The sequence below is a fragment of the Camelus ferus genome, chromosome 36, assembly GCF_009834535.1.
Source record: "Camelus ferus isolate YT-003-E chromosome 36, BCGSAC_Cfer_1.0, whole genome shotgun sequence".
Classification (NCBI taxonomy): Eukaryota; Metazoa; Chordata; class Mammalia; order Artiodactyla; family Camelidae; genus Camelus; species Camelus ferus.
The window spans coordinates 14042965-14064267 of record NC_045731.1 but is presented as its reverse complement, the minus strand read 5'-3'; the positions used below and the strand labels follow the sequence as shown (position 1 = coordinate 14064267).

The 21303-nt window shown below is 45.3% G+C and overlaps 1 protein-coding gene across 4 annotated transcripts in view; it reads left to right on the top strand.

Annotated features, from left to right (window-relative positions):
• CTNNA2 (catenin alpha 2) overlaps positions 1-21303 on the top strand; it is a 944841-nt gene that overhangs the window by 710838 nt on the left and 212700 nt on the right. The gene's annotated exons all lie outside the window — the stretch shown is intronic.

The following is a 21303-nucleotide window of genomic DNA, read 5'->3' as shown; positions in this document are numbered from 1 at the left end:
GTGGCGATGGAAGTAACCTCTGCAGGGTTTGGGGGAGCCGATCACTGCCAAGACACACTCTTCCCAGGTGGAGAGTTGATGAATTCTTTGCCTTCTACATCTGGTTTTCAGTTTTTCAGACCCCGGTATGCAAAGAACCAGTCTCTGGTTTCTGCTGGTTCTTACGTAGACTCCCAAGGCAATGGATGAATAAACAAGAATGCTGATGCTTCGTGAGAAATGCAGCTCTTAATCTGACAGGCTCATTAAGGTCTCCGACCCAGTGTACCCCCTTGGGGGCATAAATCTAGGCGGAAAGGTTGCTTATCAGATGGTTATCTGGGAAGCAGGGAACCGAAGCAAGGAAAGGTGATTGGACGATTTAAATGGCTATTGGCATCGTTAGTCTGAAGGGTTAGGAATCTGGTCAGAGCCGCTCTTCATCTCGTGAGTGCTGTGTGAGCGCCGGCGCATGCTGTCCCATGAGCCTTACTTTCTGTGTTGGCATGTGAGCTCCACTTTCCTGTGTGCTGTTCTTTCTCTAGAAGAGACGCGAGCACCCGTTGCGTTCCCGTACAATCCCTTCATGCTGTCTGGCTGAGAGGCATCCTGTCTCCTGCTGGTAGCCTTTGCATATATCCATCTCATGCGCTAAGCGTTGACTGTGTGGGTCACCTGGGACCGACCAGCCACTGCCCTGGGGCAACACCTGCTTTGCTTTCTGCAGCTGGAGCAGCTAGACTGGCACGGCTGCATCAGGTAGCACTCAGCAGGGTGTCAGGTATGGACAAGAATAGCGAGGTACCTGGGCTAGAATAGCCAAGGAGCATCTTAAAAATGGTTAGAGGGAAAGGAAGACACCACTTCAGCTCACTGCTGGGCTGTCTTCAGGAGCTCACCAGAGGGTACAGACACACTTGAGCTAACGTCCCCCAGAAGATACCACAGTTAGTTCTGGGATATGAGGATTCTAGTTTGAAGCCCTTCTGGGGAAAGCATTTTCTTTTTGTTTTACCTTGAAATAAGGGAGAATAAAACAATGTCTTCTTCGGCATTAGTAAGTGGTAACTACCAATGTAGCTTACCAGATGGAAGTTGCCAGCAATAACCAACCAGATGCATGGCCAGGTCCGTCTCTCCTAGCCCTCTTAGACCATCCCTCCGTACAAAGCCCCATCTGACATGAAAGTATATGGGTAGTGGGAATTGGGATTGGGGTTAGTGGAAAACGATGCCCGGAAAACAGGTGTCTGGAGTCCAGGATTTGAATAAGCTGGCAGTGCATCCGTGGATCCTTCATCTCTTGGTCTTCTTCAGGAGATCTGTAAAAGCAAGGAGCCAGACTAGATCTGCAAGCTATCTTTGCATGAGTCCCTTCATTTCCTGTGCCCGAGGTCCTAATGTCTGATGATCATGGACTTTAAAAGCAGTGAGAGGGCAACAGGCATCTTCTCTAGGGTTTGCCTTTGGCTGGATCGTCAACCAGGCAAAGTCCATGAATTGAGTCTGAACCTCCCCCTCTGGGTCTTAGTAAGGACCATTCTTTCACATCCAGGAGCCAGCACCCTAAGTTCTCTGCACTCACGGACCTATCACAGCAATTTTTTGTCTTACTTACCAGGAAGGAGTGGATAAAGTAGTTTTTACTTTACAATTCTCAGAAAAGTGTGGACTCCTTTTAGCTGCAGGCAGTGGTAAAATTTGAAGGTGGACTTCATGGTGGAATTTTAAATGCTTCGGTGTCCAGATCCTTGGAGAGCTTCTGTCAGGGTGGCAGTGGAAGGAATATGTCATCCTCTCAAATCATTCAGTGTGTAAGATTTTTCTCTTTGTCTGCTCACCTTTCTCAAAGCTTGAATAAGGGTAAGAGAGAGTTGCTTTATGACATTAAGATCCAACAGTTATGGACAGCATTAATTTCACACTGCCTCCCTGAATTTGGTTCAGACATCCTCCTCTTTGCTAGTATGCCTTTCTAGGATAAGATGGTCCCCATCTGTCAGCTCCATCCTTATCCGTATGTTGGGATATTTTCATCTTCTTTTCCATCTCTCCTGTTTCACCATGTACACCTGTAGTGGTACAGAAACGTCTCTGATCCAAATAGACGCTACCTAGCATTTCTGCGGGTGGAATACACAAAGACTCTGATCAGCCTGGCTCAGGGAAATCTTCAGATTATTTTTTTTAAACATACTTAATTATTTTTTAAAGTATTTTTAATGGAGGTACTGGGGATCGAACCTAGGACCCTGTGCATACTAAGCATGTGTGCTACCACTGAGCTATACCCTCTCCCCTATTAGGTTTATTTTAAAAAATTAATTATTATTTCTCATAGGTCTTCAGTTTAGATTTGGGTGGCTAGTTAATTGGATTAACAAGGCTTTAGCTGAATCTCTGATAGGAGCTTTGTAGTGGCCGAGTGAATGCCAGTGGTTCACATAAATGTCTCCCCGTTGCTGGGACACGTTCGGTTCTGTCAGTGATAGACACACCTTTGTTAGAAAAGATTCTAGATGAGAGCCATCAGCTGTCCATGCTCACCTATATTCCTTTATACAACATTTAGAGAAATAAAATCACATAGAGGGAAGAAAGCTGAAATCAACGAAAAATATTTCTCGTGGCTTTCGTGAGCTCCCACCCTTTCAGTCTCCTGCCTCCTCGTAGCCCCGCAGTTGGGCGGCGTCCTTCAGAAGGTGACAGGGGAGTCTTGCAAAGTTCTAGCCACCAAATTAAAAAGAAATAAAGTGAATAGTAACCTTTGGACTTCCCGCATAAAAGAAAGTGGACTTATGTTTGTAGACATGTGAAAAAAATCGAGTAATTGAATAGAAAAGGATTTCTAAGAACAATTTCCAAGTAAGTAGAACTCCCTTTTTTCGGGCAGTATGCCCCCAAGGAACTGGGGAGCCAGAAACTGTGAAAAAGGCCACAGGAACCCAAGGGTGACATTTAAACCGGTTGGCATGGATCCATCTTGCCAATTAAACCCAGGAGAGCGGGCAGTGGTGGAACAGAAGCCTTTGGGAGTGTTTTGTTTGGGAATTAAAAGTGGATTTAGGGGACCGTAACTGCCAGCCTCGAGCATTATGTTTTAATTTTAGAGCTGCGGGCACTGTATGCCCCACGTCTGTGCCATTGTCACTGCTGTGGTTTTGGCTGACTCCCTGCCTGAGTACCTCGTAGCCCACACGGCCTGCCCATCCCTTTGAGAGGGCCTAGCTGGGGTCTGCCAGCGGCCCCACCATGTCCGCCTTCTGTGTGCCACCTGTCAACCGTTCTAGGCATGGCCTCTTGATTTTCCTCAAGCTTACGGTGATGCCAGTTTATGCAGATTATTACTTTGGTCCTTGTATTAGTCCTTTATTTTTCTCCTGCAAGTTGATAAGCAAATCAGGACCTAAATATTTCCCTATGAGAAGCTAATAGTCATCATAACAAGCTAGGGTGTTGCTAAACTTAGCAACTCTCTTTCATTCCCCAAAACCAATCAATGGCCTGATTCTGATTCCTTCACCCTTAACCGCCAATCACAGTAATTCCAGCAATGAGACTCAGCAAGTGTCGCCTTGACAGAAGTGTCAGTTTTGCTATCACAATCAAAACACTTTCAACAGACAACAAAAACCATGCATCGGATGCTCTTACATTGAGATGCGTACTTCATAGAATGGATTATATCACGAAGGATTAAAAGCAAACAAGCAAGACATGTCCCTGGATAGACCGTTAAAGGTCAATTTATCAAGACCCTGCCTTCCTCCAGGACTTCAGAAAACGCTTCCAAGGTTAATAAGAACTAATTACAGCTGAATATTCTTCAGCTGTCCCCTTGGTGACCCAGTTCCTTATATAAGAACTGCGACTGCAGGTCATCGGTGAGAGCTTATAAAATCACTGTCCACAGAAACGTAAACTAAATTACAGCAGTCGTGTAACTGAGTCCTTACAATGCGCCAGGCACTATTCTAAGCTCTTTCCATGAGTGGACCACGTTTGATCCTCATGCTGGCTCTGTGAGATGGAAAAGGTTGCCACCATGCCCATTTTACAGATGAATACGTGAAGCCAAGCGATGCGTGCATGGCCACACAAAGCGTGGGTGCATGAGGTCCCAGCCCAGACAGTCTGGCTGTGGGGGTCTTTTCTCGTAACCCTTCCCCATCCTGCCAATCCACAGAACCAGAGGATGCAGGTGGGTCACCTGTATACGAATCTCCTTGCGGGGGATGCAACTGGGGGGAAAAGGAGGATTCACATAATAGGTAGAGCTGCTTTGTGGTTTCCAGCAGCATATTTGCTGCCCTGGGGTTGGGGATGGGCAACATGCATGTATTTAAGACAGAAAAAAAATGAGTGGTGCGTGTCAGAAACCTGGTTCTTGTTTGTGATAGGATGTCATCTCTCAGGTCTGCAGCTGTCATGGTCCATTGGATCCTCCTTTTTAAAAAAAATGCCATTATGTTCGAGTAGCCAGCTTCTCACAGCCTGAATTACAGACTTTTCAAAACATTTACAGAAAAAAAAGGACTATTAAAGCATTCAGTTCTTTTTCTCACATCTGCTCATGATGGGGCCAATTATTTTTAGATTCATTGTAAGAAAACATTTTGAAATCCTTTATTTCCAGACTTGAAGCTGCTTTTCCTCATAAAGATGGGAAGCAATCTTTATGGCTCCAATAAAAGTACTTGTAAAACAAAATACTGATTTCCTCCAAATCGGTTAAAGGTTTGTGTTCTTCACACGGAAAACCTGTGTCAGAGCGAATATCCCTGGCGTTTGGTCCCGGGGTCAGAGTGCCAGGACGCTGCAGGAATATGGGGACCAGAAAATGACCACACAGCAGTTGGGGTTTGAGATACAGAACGTAAGCAACTCTGAGACACAAATGGCCTCAGAAACACCGAAGATCAGAATCAAAAAGGCCGGAAGGAGAGGGCAGAGGGAGGAAGGGGCCCAAGGGTACTGCGAAAGGCCATCTTTGAACGTACCCCTTGCTTGCGGGTTGTATATTCAAGCTGCCTCTTCCGTAGGAAAATCCTGACCCAGCGGCCCTGAATGTCAGGCCACCGCCTACTTACTCATCTCCCGGCAAACGTTCATTAGGCCAAGTTCAAGGCACATGATCATATCAGCTGGAAACAGTTCCTGAAATACCGCCGTGGGCAAGCTCTTCCCTTAGAGCTTAGAGACTTGAAATCGTGGTGCAGTTTCATTGACCCCCGTGAGCCAGCATGTGGTTGACGGTTCACACATGAGAGCAAACTTGCGGAGGACACTAGACTTGACCTCTTCCTCTCGCTAGCGAGAGATCAGTAGCTTGATCAATATTGATTCGTCAAATTGTTACCCAACAAAACTCTGTGTGCCCGATGCACGGGGAGGCCAAGGGAATGAAACAGGTGAAATCTCAGAGTTTGGAGCAGGGAAAGGCTTGTTGCAGGGCCGAGCAAGGAGAACAGGGGCCTGGCGCTCAGAACAAAACCCCAAACCCCCTAGTAGTTTTCGGGGGAAATCTTTACAGGCCAGATTTGGAGCGGGGGCTATGTGACTTTCTTCTGGTTGGTTGGTGGGGAGGGTAACGGGGACTCCAGGGCTCAGCCTGAAGTTGCCATCCTCCACCTGAGGGGGGGCCGGAGTTTCGGCAGGAGAACTCAAGGGTACTGTTACGCATATTCCTTGAGAGGGACCCAGGACCCTGCCCCACGGCTGCACTGTTGTTTCTTGACTGTTCCTCCCCTGAATCTGCATTCCCTCCCTTCCCTGATTAGCAGCTGTTTGAATCTGCTCTTTGGAGCTCAGGGAACTTCAAGGAGGCTGCATGAAGCCTATTTCCTACAAACAAGAAATGGGAGACAGAAAGGATTTGGACCAGGGAGGACCACACAGGGTCCTGCTCCATTTCAAGATAACATTGCTATGCCGAGCAAAGGCAGCTGCGACAGATGTATGAATGGAAACTGCTCGATCAAGTGGAAGCTCCAGCTTCTGGTTTGTTCTCTTCCGCGGATCGCTCCGGGCCCCAGAAGTCGAGGAGGAGTGGGATGGGGAGGGAGAAACCGCGATGCCTGAGCCTCACAGCAGTCAAGGGAACGCCTGCTTTTGGTCCTGCCTCTGACACCTCCTGTTCTAGGCAATGAAAACACCGTTCAGAATCTTGATCCTGACACTGGAAGATCCATCATAATTTTTAAAAATTCTATCATATTTTCCAGGATGAAATTCCTAAATAGGAATACATGGAAAATGATGATTTAAAAAATAAGGTTTTTTATTCATTAATCTATTTTTAGAATGTCCTAATGTTAGGTAGGTAGATACATGAGGGCATGAGGCAGACAGGTGGAGGAGAGGGAGGGTGGTCTGTATGCCCACCTCCAGCCTGAAGGGGCTTTACTTCTTCTAAATGAGTGCCAGCAAGAATCCGGTTAGAACCCAAGAGCCACGACTGCACGGTAGCGAGAAGGATCTAACTGGACGTGACCCAGTGTTCATTGTAATATAATTGGCATTGCGGTTTAGGACCCCCCCATGGATTTTTCTGTGTGCGTCATGGGTAAGGGTATGCACAAAAGGGACAAACATGACTACGCCCTCCAGGACAAGAGCATCAATCAATCAAGAGACCACCTCTAAGCGAGGGTGTAAGAGAAGCGGCAAAAAAAGACCACCGCTTTTTCCTCGCTTGGATCAGCCCGCCTCCCATTCTTGGAGGTGTATGTGACGTTTTGCTACATAGCGCTCCGTCTCCTCTCTGAATTCTTACCTTTCGGGGATGACAAGAACTGGGGTCTTTTCCCCTCCTCTTTTTGGGGTGACACTTACAGCTTACCGAAACACTCATTTCAGAACACCCATCCTGGCTTGAGCAAGGTTGGCCCATATTTAACTGTTGGAGGCCATGTTTAGGCTGGGGTTTGTTATCTGAGACAGTCCCAGAACGGGAGATAGTTTTAAAGTGTGTTCTGCAGGAGTTTTGTCACCACGGCCTGAACTGAGTTCTTTCTAGCACTGATGGTCGTCTTGACTCCGACAGCGTCTTCAGTGGATCTTTGCAGCCAGCTTGTGGCCAAATATTTCTTGTTCCATGTGACCTCCTCCCTTTTATTACCTGAAATGGCTTCGGCATCAGTTTTCCCAGGGGAAATTTCTATCAGCACAGCTGAGTTTTCTTTATCTCCCTATTTCCCAAGAAGGCTGGATAAATCCGAGATTTGGGAAGTGAGTCATCTTCCTGCAGGCTCTGCCTCTCCTGCTAGTGGAAGCCCTGATTCACTCCAGGATCGCAGCACTCTGTGCCTTCCTGGCTCCCGTGCGTGTCATTGATGGCTGAGAGAATCCACCATTGCTCTTTGCTTGGGCAGAACACTGATAAAGGTGATCGTGGTTGTAATACCCATCTGATGCAGGAAAAAATGGGCAGGGGCAGCATGAGAGGATGGCCATGTCCCAGGTCTTGGTCAAGTCCCTGGGACACACCCTGCCAAGTGAGGGTCCTTGGCTTCACGCAGGAAATAATTCAAGAGCGATCCACAGTTGAATAACAGTAGATTTATTCAGAGAGGTGTACACCCCACAGACAGGGTGCAGGTCATCTCAGAGGCAGGAGAAAGCTTGAGGCATGAGGCGTGGGGGGGTCGGTTAAAGTTGAAGTAAGCACACCCTCCACAGAGTGCGGAGCACCCCAGAAGGTAAGAGGGAGCGCGGGGCTGTGAGGCGTGGTGTTGCTAGTTTCTATGTGCTAACGCGTGAGCGGATTATTCCAGCTGCTTTGGGGACGGGCCGGGGACTCCCAGGACGTGGGTCACTGCCCTCTCTTTGACCTTTCACGGCTAGCCTCAGAGCTGCCGTGGCGCCTGTGGGTGTGTCATTCCCCGTGCCAGTACCTCCCATCATGAATCACGTAACGCTAGGTCCACTGGAGGTTGACTCTCCCGCCATCTTGGGCTTCAAGGTCTACTGGGAGCTGACTCTTCCACCGTCTTGGTGCTAATTGCCTCCAGTCTCACATCTGTTTGCTTTATGTGTCCTTAGCCAATCACTGTCCTCCTTGTCCGAATGAAATTCCACAATACCTTAAAGCCAGACCCTTACCCAGCCCTACACAACCGCATGCCTTCCACTTTGATCAGCTTTCCAGCAGTGTTACAACCCTGTGCAGCTCCTTCCAGTGTCGATCTTTAAGTTCCCATCAGCCATGTAGTCCAGTTGATTCTACCTCCTAACTGTGTTTCGAGTGCCTTCCTTCCTCTCAGCTCCCATTGGCACCACTTAATTGCTTTTCATGGGAATGATGGCCGCAGCCTCATAACCAGTGCCTTCCGCTCGCTCAGTGTCGCTCCAGCAGTCTTACAAGCCAGTGTTCATTCGCCCATTCTCATGCCTTTGCACTTGCGGTTACTTCTGCCAAGAATGCCCTCTTTCCCTCCCTTTCTTTTTTCCTTCCAGGAAAGTTTACAGCTTTTCCAAATGTCATCCCTTATTCCGTTTTATTTTTCCTCTTAGGAAAATTCACTATTTTTCCTACAAGGCATAGCTTAAATGTCACCTTATCATCACAACTTTACCCAATTCTTATAAACAGGGTTTATCCAATTCTTATAAACAGGGTTTATCCTAAAGCCTTTAAAAATAGCTTTATTATGACACTTTTTGCAGTAGATTTAAGTTGTTTATGTGTTTTTCCCTGTGCCCTAATAGTCTTTGTTTCTTCACAACATATCTTACTGCCCAAAATAAAGTAAACCACAGGTGTTGAAAGAATAAAGAATCCTCTGTATGCAGCCCACCCACTGAAAATATCTCAGTCGTCAACTTCCTTCCATTCTAAACTCTCATGTCTTTGGTTCCATTGTTTCAAGAACAAGATTTGTTAGCTTCAACAGCCCATTTTTACTGTGATAATAACAGCCTTTTTTCCATTTTGAGGGAGAGCTTCTGTGCCTTAACCCAGGAGTTTCCTGTCGCTGGGATGGCTTTAGGAAAGTCAGCTCAAGAACCTGCCGAAACGCAGGTGCAGGTTTACCCCACTTTTTGAAAGTTCATTTTGTGCCATTTTGCTTGGAGGAAAGTCCTACCTTTGTTCCTCTTTTTGCTAGCTGAAAGAAATCTGGAGGGTATTTCCTTTTGCACAAAAGGGGGAAAAGTGAAAATACTATTCAGCTCTTACAGAGGCAGAAGACACCCCAGGCAGCAAGAGTGGCCCCACCAAGCTCCTTCCTCGAGAACTGTACACATCCCACAGCTCAGCATGCAGCCCATGGCTTTGAACTGTGTCTGTGATTTATCTTGATTTATTTTGTGCATCGGTTAGCAAGATGCGTCCGAAGGTAATTGCTTCTTCATTTTACACCATTTCGGCTTGTGAAAAGGTTTCATAGGAATGCCCTACTTTCGGATAGTGGGGGAAACATGTATATGGCTCCATCTTGGTAAATTCTGATTTCATGTACATTTGGTGGCAGCTTAAACTCTGTATCGTAAAATGCTTTCCAGGTAATTTGTGATGTTCTGGCAGGTTGGAATTCCACTGCCTTTGTTTCTGATGGTGGGAGCTTTTAGATCTCATCACAGTGCTTTGGAGGATTTACTTGAAGGTTGGTTAAGCCTCCAACTCCTCTCCAATCCATTTGGCCTCTACTAGACCTCCCCGCTTCATGGAAACAGTATGTGTTTTGAGGGAGGGAGAATCCATGCTTGAACCTCCTCTCCCCATGGGCCAAGATTAGAAATGGATGGTCTGACTGTTCACTGTGCTGTGTTGAAGGGCTTGGCAAGTTCTGTGCTTCCTGGGGCAGGGCCAAGAGGAGGGTGAGGGGAACGAGGCACTCGCCTCTGGCACAAGATATTAGGGAGAACTAAAAAGCTCAGTAATCAAGATAAATCATATTTTTTATGTGGTATTTTAGGAAATTGAAATAAATGCAAAAAGATTTCGTGACGAGCGACCCATCAACCTTGTAAATAAAGACAGGATCAGTAACAGGGCAGTGCTGCGCAAGCTTGAAGCCTGAAGCAAAAGGAAAAAGAATCCAGTAACACTGATCCGGTTTTGACTCACAGCGCTGCTGTTCTGTTTATGATGTGCGACTCTTTCCCTGAGCCTTGGCCCCGCGCCACAGCATCTATCCGTTCAAGGCTTCACTGCACCTGCTCTGTGAGCAAGTTTCTCCCCGAAGTCTCGGTGTCAGGCGGCTTCCTTTTCTTCGCCTACATTAGTGGCGACTTTTAAATTTTATGATGAGATGCTACTTTGGACTCCAGATCTGAAGACCTGTTTGAATTGTGGTGTCCTTCAGGTTGTGTGGCTCCAAATGCATTTCTTTCCGATGTTTATCACAGTGACACGAGCCTTTTTATGGCGCTCTGAAGTGCTTCAGAGAAAATGGGAGAGCGTTTTAATACTGCTGATTTATTCTTTCAGGTCTACAGTAATTTCCTTACTGCCCAATTATAAGGCTCTGCTTAATTTACTCCACACATAATGTTTACTGATGCACATATGGTGCCACATTTCAGGAAACTGTACCCAGGACAGGTATTTTTGTCAGGCTGGAGCATGGAAAATTTCCTTCACATACAGAAAAAAAAATGCTAAGAAACTGAACCATCTCAACAAAGAATATCCCCCAGTGAGAGGGAGAAAAAAAATCACACTTATCTTTAACTTCAGAAAGTTGCAGTCTCTTTAGATGTTTATTTTAAAAGATGAGTGGTGATTATGTGATTACATGTGTATGAAGATTTCCAGTTACCCCAAAATCAGAGCAGGATAGGAGTCAGGGAAAAGGAGAGGTAGGAAGGGAAGGCATTAGTATCTTCTGGGCTTATTTCTCAACCAGCTTTGAAAAGAGAAAATATGGATTCAGTAATTATGGATTCCTAAACTCTTAGAAATAGAAGGGCCTCTAAGGTCTTCTCTCGGGGCAAAAGGTCTTTCTTCAGCATCCTTAAAATCCTCTGCAACAGCCTCTGCCTTAGAGATGGGAGCCTGTCCCTTCCCCAGCAGTGGGTACCATTGCTGGGCAATTTTAGTGGTTAGAAAATGGAATTCAGATCACTGATTTTGTAATTATCAACCACTGATGTTGGTTTTGTGCTGCAGAACTAATGTGTTGTTGCTTTTATTTTTTTCCCCTCTACTTAGTCTAAGTTTAAGGCACAGATAAAAGCTTCAGTAAAGAAGTTTGTGTAGAGTCCCTACAGGTAGTGACTATCATTGCATATGAATTCACAGCTTCACAAACAATTGGCTTGCTTTTCCAGAGCTCTGAGCACTAAGAGTGGTTAGGCTTAGGAACTGAGCAGCTGTCTCATCATGGAGACGGCTGAAGTAGCCAAACCCCCTTAATCATCTGAGGGCCCCTTTTTGTAGCTGATTATGTATGAAGGTCAAAAAAGCAAAGCTGAAACCCACTGAAAATGTTTGACATTTGTTTAGCAAGTGTCCATTCTTTCCTGGACACTTTATCTACAATTCAATTCAACAACCTATTAATATCAAAAAGATTTTATTTTCACAGAGTAGAGTTTTGGAGTTCTGACTGTGAGATCAAATTTCTTGCCAATAGAAAGCTTGGAAGTTAGTGAACCCACATGGGCTGGTTCTGAAGCTTGTCCTTTTAATGACTGTAGTTGTTAAAGTTGATGCACTTTTGTCTCAGTTTATAGCTTTTATTAAAATTCCATTAACAGGAAGAATATAAAGTAAATATCAATTAATAACATCTTGAGAGCTTCCATAATAATCAAAATAATAGCCTTCCCATTTAATACTGCCGCTTTTTCCCTTCCCTAAACCATCCATGCCTGTGCAAGACATTGAACCATGAGTGAGATTTTGATCATAACTTTTCTAATTAATCATAGGGGGAAAAGTCAAGGACTTTCATTTTCGCTGGGGGAGGCGGATGGATAGCTGATTGAATGCAGATTGAGAGACTAGCACACCTGCCTGGTATTTTCCGGGAGAAAAAGCTAGCTGGATTGTGCCCTCGTGTTCCAGGATTGGAGAAGAACCATTTGTCCTGAGGACTTTGGTGATAAGAGGGTGTCTTCTGTCGGATCCAGCCATAAGTGCTTGTCAGAAGTTTGGCTGAATAACCAGTCTCAGCACTTCCTCTCTCATCCCATGGTTTCTTGGTAGCGCATGAATCCTGTTAACTCTAAGCTGAGAAACTTCTATATCTTTATGTGATTCCTTCAATTTCAGTGAGGACCAAGCTGTCTTAAATAGCTGCAGGTGGAGTCGCAGCTGCCTAAAGGGGCCGACCAAGAAGGTGATGAGCACCTGTGGTCGAAGCAAGCCGAGGGGTCTGGGCAGCTGGACCCGGGATAGGGGGGAGAAGGGGCGTGGGGGTAGGAAGAAGTCAGCAGTCAGGAACCACGCCTGATGAGCAGGGCTCCCTCAGCCTCTCCTTTGAAATGTGAAGGCTTAGATCAGTGTGGTCCTGAGGCTGTATCTATAGATGCCACCATCACCAGTGACAACTGGATTACCCATGACTGATCCACTTTCATTGCGTCCGTGTGTCACCGTAGAAACCAGCTTGCCCGGGGCTCTCGGCGTGTGTTCCCTATGTTTTTGGCCAGTCTCTGGAAGTACATGCAATTCTTTGGCCAAATTAGGAAGAAATATCAGAATTTGGAGTCTAGGCTGTATCAAGATTGACCAGAGACCCTCCTAATCCACAAAATTTTTTAGGAAAAGTCAGCAGCTTCTGCTCTACACCTAACCCTTCCTCCTTGTTCTTTGCCTCAAAGCTTCTCCTAGAGAGGAACTTGCTTCGACACCACTGGAATAACCTTTGTTTTCTAGTGGAGTGTGAGGCGAAGAGAATAAAAGTCAACTTGGTCAAACATTAGCAGTCAGACTAGCCCCGGCGGGGCTCTTGGGGCCATCTCCAGCCTCCTCAGGTCTCTTCTTGAGTGGATAGCTGCTGGGTACCATGGATACTCAGTTTTAAGTAAATAGTGGGTGAGTGGAGCTTGAAAAACAGCCAGGGGATTGCAGTGGCGAAGCAACAGAGCAACGTGGACAGAGTGATAAGGCCACAAGACTTAAAAATCCACAGATGAAACCGTGTTAAACAGGTGCCTGTGAACCTTTGGTCCAAATCTGGACCTCTGCCTGTTTACGTAATAAGTTGTATTGTCGGCTTTTGCTGGACAAAAGTAGAGCCGAGTGGCTGTGGCAGAGCTCAACTGGCTGCAAAAGGCTCTGTTATATACTGTCTGGCCCTTTGGAGGAAAACTAGGCCAGGTCATGCTCTAGAAGCAAGAGTCTGCTTGAGATAAAACAAATGTGGAATAAGAGTCCAGATTCCCTGAAAAAGTGAGGGACCTTAAACCTGGCCGTCTCCTGCCTGTACCTTACACAGTCATAGTAGCGGTCATATTACGGGATTCCCACAAACTTGGAAATGTGGAGTCATCATGAGGCCTCTGTCTGTAATGAAGCCCCTCGAGGGAAGAATTCAGCAGCTGGTGGACACGCAGCACTGTGCAGTAGTTACAGACAGGAAGGGAAGAGGTACAGCACACGGGGGTGGCTGGACCCCCGGAGAGAGACGTCAGCTCAGAGGTACATGGTTATCTGTCACTGTGATACAGCAGGGGGCCACAGAGAAATGTTTTCCGTTTTAGAAAATGTGATGTGATCTTTAAGGAACCACAGATGATCAGACGCGTTAGAGGTTCATTTATAAGTGATAACTGTAGCAACAAGTGGGCGCCCCTCATCCGTCCTCCTTACCTGGCTGCATCTTCTTCCCCTAAGCTTCCCGTCCTGCTCAAGTGACTTGAAGTGTCACTCATCTGACACCTGGAGTGGGGAACTGGGAAGTTTGGGGTGGGGTCCTCCCAGAGGCTCTTGTGTTTACAATGGGGATTCTTCTGAGACCCACTGGACTTGTGTTGTGGTGTGGAATGGCCAGAAATATGGAAGTACAGGGCCAGATGACTCCACCTGGCGTAAATCCTGCCCCACTGTGACAGGTGTGTAGATGGACCCCACCAGAAAGAAAGATGGTTTTAGGAGCTGTTCCCTTCTGTATGTTCCTCTTTACGTGCTTTTTATAGGCTTCTACTGTCAGCCTTCTGTGAAGCCCATTCGTTCAGTGGTGTCTGTCCCAGTGGCTGGTGCAGTGGGCAGGAGGTGGAGGGGCAGGGCGGTGTCAGATCTTTCTCTGAGCGGTTTTCACTGGCTTCCTAAGGGTCCTTGCCGGAGTTAACTTCTCCGGTGCAACTCTTGAGTCACACTGGATTCAAGCACCTGCTGTCCATGCAATGCCAGTTAATCCGTGGCAGATGATAGATCCTCAGAACGAGGTACCCAGGTAACTAAACTGAGATCCCCTTGTGTGGTGAGCAGCGCCCGAGGGGACAGAATGCTGGGGGTGAGTGGTTGACTAGGCGTGGGAGTGAAGGATGGAAGGAAAGATGATTGTGGTCCAATTGGGATTTGTGAATTTGAGCAGCCAGATTCCTAAACACACGCACCTCAAGCAAAATAACACTATCCTTGGATCCCGAAGACCTGACTCTGTCATTTCTGCAGCCAGTGGACCCTCCCTTTCCTCATCTGTGTAACAAAGAAAATGCTGCTTCACCTGCAAACCGCACCTTTCCCTATACCGTCACACTGCAAGGAAGGTGTGCTGAAGCAATGTTTGGGAAGGATCTCTGCAAGCTGTGAAAACAGACACACACAGGGCCGACAGTAAGGGCAGTAAGCTGCTGGAAACTGAGGAGGCCTTCCAGACGCAGAGACGAATCGGTCTGGGTTAAGGGCTCGGAGCCAGGTGGTCACCCTAGAAGTGTCTTTTCCCCCTTCCCTTGCGCTACCTTAAATTCCACCCTTTTGAAAAGCCAAATCTTCCGGGCCAGCTGGGAATTTGGAAGTACATCTGTTCTGATGGAGATGTGGGAGAGCCCTGAGAGGGAAGAAATCTTTCGTAATATGATGTGAAGGGAATGTAACAGATCTGGACTTTTCTGGAGGGTTCCCTGGGCCTGCCTCTCACTCACTGAGCAGGAGGAATGCATGCCGGCCTCTACGCCGCGTCGTTACGAGGCCAGTCAAGCACGTGTGGTCAGGTTCATCACTGCAGCTTTTTTAGTAACTGGGAGTCCACCCAGTAGAGGACTTCCCAGCAGTGAGTGAGAGTGGATGGTCTGTCTTATTTTCCTGTGTCCCTGATCAAACCCAGTGCTTGGTACACCGGGAACTCTTCAGATGCTAGCAGAGGGAGTGAGTGAGTGAACACCAGTTACTAAGCAGGGAGAGTGGAATAAAGCAATAAAAAGATAAAGCATATTTTCCCTCTCTGTGAACTACTTCTATTCTTGCATTAAGGTCCTTGCCTCCTTTGAGCTGGCTGCATTACTAATTACCCCATTTTATTTTTTGTGCTTTTAATCTCATCTCTTTTCTTTGGCCTAACATTTAAATGTCTTTAATACTAATGCAGCATTTGTGTAGATTTTTCTTCGTGGGTCCTTTTCTTCCCCTGTGAAATCAAGAAGATTTTGAAATGCACAATTGAAGACAAATAATTAAGGGACGTTTATTACTTTTACAAGAAAATTGTAGAATAGACTACACTGTATAGCACAGGGAAATATACACAAAATGTTATGATAACTCACAGAGAAAAAATGTTACAATAAGTGTGTATATGTCCATGAATAACTGAAAAATTGTGCTGAACACTAGAATTTGACACAACATTGTAAAATGATTATAAATCAATAAAAAATGTTAAAAAAAAAAAAATGAAGTCCTAGAGTCAAGAATGTTAATGGGAGTGACCTATAATGAAAAAAAGAAAGAAAGGGAATATATGTATGCGCATGTATGACTGAGACGTGAAGCTGTACACCAGAAATTGACACAGCATCATAAACTGACTACACATCAATAATAAAGAAAAGAATGTATAATGGGGAAAGCATAGTTTCTTTAATAAATGTTGTTAGGAAAACTGAATATCCACATGCAGAAGAACGACATGGGACTTCTATCCCACACTGTACACAAAAATCAAGTCAAAGTGGATTAAAGACTTGAACATAAGACCTGAAACCATGGATGCCTTGGCAGTGTTCTCAGCAATGAGTTTTTGGATTTGACACCAAAAGCAAAGGCAGCAAAAGCAAAAACAAAGAAACAAAGAAGTGGGATTACACGAAACTAAAAGCTTCTGCACAGCACAGGGGACAACCCACAGGATGACAAAGCAGCTCATGGAATGTGAGAAAATATTTGCAAATCATACATCTGATAAGAGGTTAATATCCAGAATAGCCAAGGAACTCATACAACTCAGCAGCAAAAAAGAAGATAGATAGGAAGGAAGAAAGGAAGGAAGGAAGGAAGGAAGGAAGGAAGGAAGGAAGGAAGGAAGGAAGGAAGGAAGGAAGGATGGAAGGAAGGAAGGATGGAAGGGAAGAAAGGAAAGGAAAGGAAGGAGGAGTTCAATTAAAAAATGGGCAGAGAACCCGAATAGTCATTTCTCTACCAAAGATGTACAGATGGTCAACAGGTACATGAAAACATGCTCTGCATCACTAATCATCAGGGAGATGCAAATCAAACCACAGTGAGATACCTGTTAGGATGGCTGTTACCAAAAGGACAAAAGAGAACACGTGTGGGTGTGGGCATGGAGAAAAGAAAGCCCTCGTGCACCATTGGCGGGAATATAAGCTGGTGCAGCCGTGCTGGAGAACAGCATGAAAGTTCCTCAAAAAATTAAAACTAGAACTACCATATGATCCAGCTGGTCCACTTCTGGGAATGTGTCCGAAGGAAATGAAAACAGGATATCAAACAAATATCTGACCTCCCGTGTCCGGGCATCATTACTGACAACAGTCAAGATACGGAAGCAACCTAAGTGCCCATCAGCAGATGGATGGGTAACGAAGATGTGAGGTATCTGTGAAATAAATCCACACACACACAAGGGAATACTATTCAGCCTTGAGGAAGAAGGAAATGTTGCCATTTGCGACAATGTGGGTGAGTTTTGAGGGCGTTATGCTAGGTGACATAAGCCAAACAGAAAAAGACAAATACGCAGGGTATCACTTATATGTGGAATCTCAAAAAAATAAAAGTCAAACTTAAAACAAAAACAGAGAGTAGAAAAGCGGTTGCAAGGGGCTGAGGGTGGGAGAGCTTAGTAAAGGGTGCAGACCTTCAGCTGTGAGATGCATGAGGTCTGAGGACCCCATGGGAAACATAGAGACCATAGGTGATAGCACTGCACTGTAGCATTGAAGTCTGCTAAGAGGGTGGAACTTAAAGTTTTCACCAATAATAATAATGATAAAGTGAGGTGATGGATATGTTAATTAACTAAAAGGAAGCAAATCCTTTCACAATGTATATCAAATCACCATGATGTACACTTTAAATATCTTACAATTTTATTTCAATCTCAATTTTATCTCAGTAAAACTGAAACGAGAGAAAGAATGAATTTTCATCCATTGAAAAGGATCACACAGGTATCCTTCCATTGGTTAGATTAAAATTGGACACGTGGCCTTCCGACCTTCAGAGCCTCACCCAAGTTTAAGCTTCTGTGGTTCTGGCTGGCTGGGAAGAGCCATGTTTTGTTGAGCTGTCTTTTTCAGGGAACTGTTTCATATTCATCGCGTGGTTGCAGATTTTTAGACTTTGTTACAAAACGCTTCTGCAGGATCTGTGTGAAGCTGGCTCAGTACACATCACACACTTCTTGTGTCCCATGCCCTGGGCAGACCATTTCTGGTCATTTTTGAGACAGTTCATTCTTCTTGAGTTTGTACGTTAAAATATACCTCTCCTTTGATCACTCTGCCTTCCCATGAAGTAAAAAAGTATATTGTTTAGAATCGTCATGATCCCTGGACTGTACCCCTTTGCCTTAATGAGGAAAATGTACTTATTTACGTTGATGAATAGCCTTAATTGGGGAAAATAGACGGGTAGTGCTAAGCTAATACCTTCAAATGTCTTGTCCTACGCAATTAATGTTCCCTTGTCGCACATACATTTCAACAGTTGGAAGAAAGCCTTGTGTTCTTGACTCCTGTCAGACTTAACGAATGATTTTTGTCAAGTCATTCCTTTCTGCCCTGCTTGATTGATGGCTAAATTTTAGTCTTCCAGCTTATGTAAAAAGTGTTAACTATGCCTTTCAGCTTGTAGGCAAGGGCATTTAAACCATTCTAATAGTCAATTTACAGAGGAATTACATCGCCTGTTTACTGGAGGGGTCAAAAAAATGTGCCCCTATCCATCAGGGACACAAATCACAGGGCCCATGAGCTAATGAAGGCAGCATTTATGAGTCCCTGCACTTGCTGGATGGTACCAAGTTCAAGGTGTCCCTGTCCTGGCTGCTTAGGACTCTGACTCTCAATTTTGGATATGCCTGAGCTCATGGACTGTGGATAGGTAGATAGATTTAGGATGAATATGGTTTGATCCTAAAGCTCTTAAGAATGAGGAAAAAAAAACTAGAATGCTAGATTGTCACACACTTCATCTGCACCTTTCAAAGATCTCTGTCATAAGGCATGTCCCCTCTAACCTTTGTCACCCCCTGGCTCACAGGTTCTCAAACATGCCGTAATTACCAATTCAAGATGGCAGAAGGTGGGAAGTGGGTCCCGGTTATCTCTGGGAGGGGTCTCAGCTCCACTGTCTTGAGCCTTTGTTGAAAGTCTCACAACTTACTGTTCTAAAACACTTTGACCAACAAGTTATAATAAGATAGTTACATAAAAGCAAGTATAACCCATTGGTAACGTTTTTGCAGAAGACACATCTTGACCCATGAGTCCTCCATTTTTTTTAAGACTCCTAAAACCCCAGGAAGTCACAGAATCTCATAGTTTCAGCTCCTAGGAGGAGGGTTCACTAGGATTCAACATCACTTCTGTCTCTGGAGGGATGACTGATTCCCTCAGAAATTTATTTAGACGGCGTTTCCCTCAAACGATGGTGTAGTGACCACAGAAAGGCATTCTAATTAAACACGCATTTTATCAGTTACCTTTTGTTACAACAGCGCAGTGAACATCCCAGCGACAGGCAGTAGTAGCACCTGTTGCTCGCTGGTCGGGGGTGGTCCCCCTGGGCAGGCCCTCTCATGTGCATGGGCTCAGGTGCTCTTGTCTGTCCTAAGATGGCCTTGTTGGGGATGACTGAGGTGACTTAGTTCTGTTCCACATTTGCCTCCCTCTTCCTAGGACAAGCAGTCTAACCTGGGCATGTCCTTCTCACGAGAATGGCAGAGAACCAGACCAAGCAAGCCCAGGGGTGACGGGGCCCTTCACACGCCTGCATGCATCGTGGTGGCCAACATCCGTTGACCCTAAGCATGCCACACGGCCCATCCTAAAGCCAGAAAGGGCAGGCAATACAGTTATATGGCGGTGGGCTTGGACACGAAGAGAGGTGAAGAATGGGGTCGTTCATATAACAAATCTACTACAGTTACCTAAATTTGCCTCAGTGATTTTTACTCCATCAGCAGGTTGGGTACCAACTTTTATCTTGACTGCATCAGCACGCCTGGAGGAAAAATCTGGAGGGCAAGGACTGTTTATCTGGCTAAACTAAACCATCACATGTTTGCTATTTGGGGCCATGTACATTGGCCCCCAATGTGCTTTGAATTGATCCAGCAGAGCCTGAACTGGGGAGGGGGGCGGTGTATGGAGCAAAGCATGAAGCCTGATGAACTGCTCCTTTTCTTTTCTTTTTTTTTTTTTTTCTCTTTCTTTTCTTTTTAGAAGTAATTGGTTCCATTAAGTAAAGAAGCTAGTATCCCAATTAAAATGATTTTGCTTCAGAGAAGGTAGTCAGCGCCATCCAGATAATGAATAGAATAGCCAAAGACTTTTGTGTGTTTCTTATAAAGAAAACAAAATAAAGCAAAAACAGTGATTATCCTCTTATGGCACAAGCTTCATAGACACGGCTCTGCTCCCCGCCATCTGCCCCCACCCCCAGCCCAAACTATGAGCAGCGCTGTCATTAACAGTGGACTCTCTGCATTGCTGGCACCTTAGCTAATAAAAGTGGCTGTGGGTGGATTCCTGCACTGCCTGATCTCCTTAATTGGCCTTCCGACTGGCTGCAATTTGCCTGCCTTAATGAGGCTCAATTCTTGTCAAGCCCTCTAGGCTAGATGGCTCCTGGCCCAGACACTTTGTTGCTTAGATTTTTCATTTTTAATAACAATTACACCCCAAAGCACAAGGAAATATGGTAAGAAATGTCAGTAACTGTGAAGAGCCTGGAGCAGCTGTCTCCATGGAAAGATGAAAGTTTCAAAGTTTTGAGCCTGGTTTAAAATTACCCTCTACCCTGAATTTGACCTTGATCGGTGTGTCTTACGTCACTGAAGCAAAGAAGTTAGCACTGTTATTCTTAACAGGATTTTTCTAAACATCTGTCTAAATGAAAAGGCATGTTAACTGGTCAGCCATTTGCTAAACACCATCAACCCAGCCTAGACTTGGGTGTTAACTTCTGTTTCCGAAAATCAAGATGGTGCTGAATTGCTCGGCCGCACAGAGATAATTTTGCCTACAGACCGGCATGCAAAAACACTTAAATTGCAGGTAACGTTCAGCAGACAGAGAAATAGGATTGACCATTGGTAGCTACCGGGAACACTGTGTTGAGAAGGATCAATCATGCCTGGTGTGGGCACAGACAGGACCTGTTGTCAGGTGTGTGCCATTCCTGTCATAGTCCACAGTTTCTAATCTTGTCCCTTGTAAGCAACCCTTCACCTTTATTGTTTCCTGATAAATATATCTATTTTTTTTAACCTTCCACCCATACTTGAGTACCTAGATTATTGTTTTACTAGATCCATTAGTTATTGGCCATTTTCTGTTTTGGTGCCAGCATCTGAATTCCTCTCCTGCGTTTAGGGGATTCCTCATTATGTGAATTTTGGTCTAAGAAACTAAAATGGCCAGAACAGTTGTTTGTACAAAACACTTTCCCCTCCACACCTTCCTCCTTCACCCTTGCAGCTAGATTTTGATGCATGACCCTGACTTTGGATCTGTGTTTCACCTAGTTAAAAATCAGGTTCATTTGCCTGACTTTGAATCAGAAGTTAATGACGTGAAGACACAGTGTCCTGACATTTCTGAGTTATTCTTAACAATAATAGGAGAAGTTCCTTCTTTGAACTAATAGAAGTTTTCTGCTTAAGCCTTCCAGAATTAGTTTCCAATGCTTGCAGCTAAGAACTTGACCGATGCGGTGGGCGTCCAGGACGCTGCTCTTTAAACTTC